The sequence below is a fragment of the Lepidochelys kempii genome, chromosome 23 (assembly GCF_965140285.1).
Source record: "Lepidochelys kempii isolate rLepKem1 chromosome 23, rLepKem1.hap1, whole genome shotgun sequence".
Classification (NCBI taxonomy): domain Eukaryota; kingdom Metazoa; phylum Chordata; order Testudines; family Cheloniidae; genus Lepidochelys; species Lepidochelys kempii.
In genome coordinates, this window is record NC_136402.1 from 15,111,251 (window position 1) to 15,117,728 (window position 6,478).

Consider the following 6,478-nt stretch of genomic DNA (forward strand, 5'->3'; position numbering starts at 1 on the left):
CCCGCCCCAGGCTCGGAAATAGAGTCTGTGACCGGCAGGAGTCACACAAGACCCACCTTTCCCCAGGCCTTGGGAACGGGGGGGCTGTGAGTGCAGGGGAGGGAGCTCTTGGGGGTGGATCTGGGGGGTTCTCCCCACGGCTGCACTGACCGTGAAAGTGTCGGTTTCCCCTGCAGGAACAGAACCAGCGTCTGTCGGGGCGGGGGAAGGGGCTGAAACACCGACACAGGGATCGCCCCCCTGCTCTCTGCAACCAGTGGTGGATCAGCCACTGGGCCTATGGGGCCTGTGTGCCCAGGGGCCCCGGCCAAGTGGGGCCCCCTGGAGCCAGGGGCGGCTCTACCAATTTTGCCACCCCAAGCAGTCGCTGCCGAAGAGCGGCGGAGCTGCCGCCCTCACTCCCCACTGGGCCCCTGGCCGGGGTGTGGGGACAGAGTTTCTCCGGTCTTGGGGCTGCAGTTGGGGGGTGTCATGGAGTCCCCGGGTGATGCTCCGGAACTGCTTCCTACGAAGCCAGGCAGGACTCTGGGGAAGTCTCCTCTCTGGGAGCAGCCTGTCTGCAGGACACACAGCTCCCCCGGCTCCACCTTCCTGGGTCTGACCTCGGAGCATTCAGCCTCCTCTGCCCCTCCCTGCGCTTCCCCCAGCGACTCCGCCCAGGCAGGGTCCTCTGGGCTTTGTCCCTTTCAGGGCCAGGAGGGCACCGGATTCCTTTATTCTCCAACCCTTTAGCTCTCACCTTGCAGGGGGGAAGGGCCAGGCCCTCAGGTGCCAGGAAACAGGGTGTCGGCCATTCTCTGTGTCCAGACCCCTGCACACACCTGCCCTCTAGGGCTCTGCAAGGATCATACACCCTTATCCCACACCCTAGATACTTAAGAACTGCATAGGGGAAACTGAGGCGCCCCCACACTATTCAGAGGAAACATTAAGAACTGTTCTGCTTCGTCACATCTCTCCCCCCTTCGAGACTGAACTGAGCGGGGTCACTTTAGCCGGTGACCTGGGGAAGTTCGAAGCCACCAACGTTCCCATGGATGCCCCAGCATCTCTCCCGTTCCTTGGTGGGAGTTACACCAGGCCCTTCCAGTTTCACATCCTCCCTTAGGTCGGGGGTGGTCGATAGCACTCGCAGGCCGCATGTAGGAAGGTTTATGTGGCCCGTGCCCTTTGGCCACCCCAAAACCCCAGGGGGTCAAACTGGGATCAGGTCTTCTCCCAGGGCTCCAGTCTGGAGGGCTGCAATTCGGGCTCTCTTGGTTAAGGGCCCCCATCTTGACCTGGGCCACATACTTTCTACTTACAGAACTAGCATGGAAACATTCCTCTCTCAACAGCCTTGTGTCCCCAACAAGCTGGCCAAACACAGCCACTTGGTTAGAGGACTGTTTAACTTTCTTAACAGCTTTCACTCCATCTGAGACCTTCTCAAAGCTATCCACACTGGATCTTTCAACAAGAAAGTCAGTGGATCCATTCACAACAGAAAATTTCTGGCTGTTAAGAATTGAAACTTTACAAGTTTAAAGTTTAACGTGGTGATGGGAGAGGGAGTTGGTTGGTACAGGAGACCCGCGAGGGAACTTGGGACCTCGGCCAATGGCCTGGAGAATGGAGACCACAGTGACTGGTGACCGGGAGGCCCAGCTCAGAAGTCACAGCTGGGTCTGGCCAGTGGGAGGACAATGGGCTGAGGAGAGAGGATCCTGGTAACCGGACCAGCTGGTTCCAGCCAGAGGGGCCAGAGGACAGAAGAGGGGAGAGGAGGCCCAGATGACCCTGTTTATCTGGAGAGAAGACAATGGACAGAGGCGGGCTTCTGGCCAGTGAGATCAGATGCCCAGTTATGAAGCAGGGGGCCTTGGGGCTGGAGAGAGGAAGCAGGCAGAGCCCACCTGGATGCAGGGGAGACTGGGATGTGCTGTGCTGAGAGTTTCCTGTGCTGCGTTCAGATGCTCAATAAACCCTCCTGTGTTACGCTGGCTGAGAGTCGCTCCGGGCTAGAGATCAGGGGGCGTTATTCCCTCTGGGAGTGGAGGCCCCGGGGCTCCAGACCGAGTGGACTCCCTGCGGGGACCCACAGCAGAGACAGGCGTGCTAAGGCTCAGAGAGGTGCAGTTCCAGGAGGCAGAGGGGCCTAACCCCCGAGAGAGAGTGGACCCCCAAGAAGGGCTGTTGCACTAAAGAGGGTTCCCCCCAGGGACCGCACAGCCAAGAGTGGGCACCCCCTGGGAGTCCATGACAGGCCTCAATACCCCTGCTGCACTAGGGGGTGCTATGCTGCAGGGGAAGGGGCTCAGTAGAGGGGCAGTCTCCTCTGGCCGTCACTGCTGGCCCTGATACCCCAGTGCACTGCTTGGGGGGCGCTGTGCTGCAGGGAGTGGGGGCAGAGGTCACTAGGGGGCTCTCCCCTGGCCGTCAGTGCCGGCCCCAGTGCTAAGTAAAGTCCTACAGAGAGAAATCCTACAAAACCCTGTGCAACAATTACAGCCGTGGCCATCTTCACATCCTCCCCGGTGTTCTCGGCTCCGATAGGCCTCTCAGTAGACAAGCGTCGCTAGCGGGATGGTTCCTGCTGGGGTTTCCCTTGGGTCTTCCCTCTTTGATATTGTAGCCCTGACTACACCTGACACATAAGAACGGCCACACTGGGTCAGATCAAAGGGCCATCTAGCCCAGTATCCTGTCTGCTGACATTGGCCAGTGCCAGGTGCCCCAGAGGGAATGAACAGAACAGGGAACCATCAAGTGATCCATCCTCTGTTGTCCTCCCAGCAAACAGAGGCTCGGGACACCATCCCTGCCTATCCTGGCTAATAGCCATTGATGGACGTAACCTCCATGAACTTATCTAGTTCTTTTTTGAACCCTGTTATAATCTTGGCTTTCACAACATCCTCTAGCAAGGAGTTCCACAGGCTGACTGTGCGTTGAGTGAAGAAATACTTCCTCTTGTTTTTTTTAAACCTGCTGACTATTAATTTCATTGGTTCTTGTTTCATGAGGAGTAAACAACACTTCCTTCTTTACTTCTTCCACACCAGTCATGATTTTATAGACCCCGACCTGATCCCCCGTTAGTTGTCTCTTTTCCAAGCTGAAAAGTTTTAATTTCTTCTCATACAGAAGCCATTCCAGACCCCTATCTTTTTTGAGATGGGGCGACCACATCTGCACGCAGTATTCAAGGTGTGGGCGTACCATGGATTTATAGAGAGGCAATATTATCATCTATCCCTTTCTTAATGATGTCCAACCTTCTGCTGGCTTTTTTGACTGTCGCTGCACACTGAGTGGAAGTTTTCAGAGAACTCTCCACACTGACTCCCAGATCTCTCTCTTGCCTGGTAACAGCTAATTGAGGCCCCATCCTGTATATGTAGAGCTGGGATGATGCTTTCCAACATGCATCACTTTACATTGATCAACACTGAATTTCATCTGCCAGTTTGTTGCCCAGTCACCCACTTTCGGGAGATCCCTTTGTAGCTCTTGGCAGTCTGCCTGCGACTTAACTAACTTGAGTAGTTTTGTATCATCTGCAAATTTTGCCACCTCACCGTTTATGCATGAAGGTGTGTCACAGACTCACAGGCCCCTGCAAGCTCTCTCGGCTCTGTAGGATCCCGGGAGGAACTCCCCTCCATCTGACAGCCCTTCTCGGGGTCCACTCTCTCTTGGGGGCTAAGCCCTGGGTTCCATCGTCTCCTGGAACTGCACCTCTCAGAGCCTCCAGCCCGCCTGGCTCTCACCATGAGCCTCCCACAGGGACTCTCAGCCGGCGTAAAACAGGAGGGTTGATTGAATGTCTGGATACAGCCCAGGCAGTTGTCAGGGGCTCGGGCCTGGCCAGTCTCAGCACCGTTCAGCTGGTCTCTCCCAGTCCAGGTGGGTCTGTCCCAGTCCAGGTGCAGCCAGACCCCTCTTTCCCCAGTACAGAAGTGACTTCCTTCCAGCTGACCCCCCTATATCACCTTCCCCACAGCCCCACCTCCACCCTTTGTCTTCCTTCTGGGAAAACAAATAGCTGGGGCCCTCTCTCTTCTGTCCTTTGTCCTCCCACTGGCCAGAACTGGCCGGCTCCCAACACAGGCTGGGCCACCAGGTCACCGGTTGCTAAGTTCTATCATATCCAGGCCATTGTCCGGGGTCCAGGCTGCTAGGCGAGGTCACACCCGGCCCTCTGCACCAGCAAACCCCCTCTCCCACCACCTCATTACACATGCCGCACACAGGGGAAACTGAGGCACGCACAGTACTCATGCACAACACTAAGAAAATCCCCCGCTTCGTCACAAGGTGTCAACCCGCTTTTCCTTAGCTGCACTTCCACACCCTGTGATTATTGGTCTGCCTGATTTTTCTTAGGTTGTTTGTAGTTCCTTTTTGTCTCACACGCAGCTACGCATGGCAGGTACCCTGCAGGACAGCCATTTTCCCATAACCTCACCTGTTGGCACATCTTATGCAGTAACCTTTGGTCTTAGCGGTTATTGCTAGGTCATGCAATCATCTTAAGCCTCTGGCCTAGTCTGGCGAAGCTAAAATCGTACAGGTCTCAGCCTGTAGGCCTTGCTATTAACCGTGCTTTACTAATACCTAATACACACTCCTCACGCCTACTTATCTATCCTATACTGCGCTAATCCTGCAACTCTAGTCTAAGGAGCATCCGTTGATTGTATAGGAAATGCACATCCATTGGCCGTACCATCACATAATACACTGAGAAACGGAGGATAAAATGAAGGCTCCACACATAATCGGGGTGTAGTGAGCAGAGCGTCCTCCCTCTAGACTTGAGAGCGAGGGACCACTATGTTCCCCCCTGGTGGGTGGAGCCAAATGTGCCCCGCCCCCTTCCCGGAAGTACCGGGGTGGGGCAGGAAGTATAAAGGGAGGGCCCTGCAGGGGAAGGAGGCAGATGTCTCCAGCCTGCTGCTGAATGCAGAGCTGACTCTGTGCTGTGCCCTTCCCCCGGGGGAAACAAACCCTGGAGATGTGGTGCCAGGATTGTCGTCTGCAGTGTACCCCACGGAGACAAAGGACCCCTGGACTGTGGAACCCGCCCCCCACCCACCCAAGCTGTGGTAGGAAGTAGCCCAGGGACACCAGACTTTAGTCTGGTTTTGTCGCCGGAGCACAGACTGGTGTGTTTGGGTAGGATCCCCAGTGACCCAGTTGTGGCACTTCATATTCTCCATCGGGATATGCTTTTGATACGAATATGGCATCACTAAGTTGTATTTTATGCAAGATGGGTCATGTAAGATATCATTGGAAAGATTATGATTTACTGAATGTGATTATCCTGTTTGTATGCATGGATCATTTCAGTATCAGTCAATATTCCTAACTTTAATGTACCAATTACAAAAATGTTTACACCTGAGGAACGCCCACACACAAAACGCCATGAGTCTGGCTGGTTGGTCAATGATCCGTTAGGGGGAACAATAGGATTTTGAAGATGCTAATCTCCCACCTTCCTGAGACGTTTCCTGGGATGCTCCAAACCACCTTTGACTCATGGCTGCTTTGACATGGCAGGGTCATGTGATCATGTCACCTGGTACTGGACTCCATCTTGGACTGATAGCAGTTTTCCACTTGTAGGAGGTGGGGATCAAACTGGGAAACAAAGGATTCCTGCCTTATGTAAATCCTATTTAAGGCTGGGGAGTGAGATAATCAGGGTTGGTTCTTCACTGAATCCCTGCCCAAGCTGACTGCTGAAAACACCTAAAACTGATCTGGGGAAGAAAGGACTGAACCCAGGCTAAAAGGTGTCTGGCCTGTGAAAGGAATACCTGGAGCTTCAAGTTTGTCTTCAAGAAACTCTGCAACCTGCTTAAAACAACATTGAGGGTGAGAAATTACTGCTTGTAGCCAGTTTCTATTGTGTATTAAACTATAGTTTGCATGTTTGTTTTATTTGCTCAGTAATCTGCCTTTGATCTCTTTGCTATCCCTTATAATACTTAAAATCTATCCTTTCTAGTTAATAAACTTGTTTTGTTGTCTCAAAACCCAGTTTGCGGAACTCATTACTGGGGGGTGGGGGGACAAAGCTATGCATATCTGCCTCCACATTGAGGGAGGAGGCAAATTTCAATTAGCTTATGCAGTACAGTTCTCTGTGCAGCGCAAGACAAAACAATTTTGGGTTTGCACCCTGAGAGGGTGTGCACCTGAGTGCAGGTCAATTCCTTAGCTGAAAGCTTTCCCATGCAGGGCTGGTTTCAGTGTCTGTGTCTTTCCGCAGCTGGTGTGTCCCTACCTGTGTGTGTGTGTGTGCTGGAGAAGGCTTGAGGGCCTGGCTCTGCAGGACAGGGTGAGGAAGCCCAGGCTGGTGGAACGGGTGGGCTCTGTGGTACCCCAGTACATCAGGTGGCATCCCCGGAGTGGTGCGGAGGGAGACTTTGAACGGGGGAACACGCACGCCATGACCTGGCCGCAGGGCTGAGGCAGCAGAAGC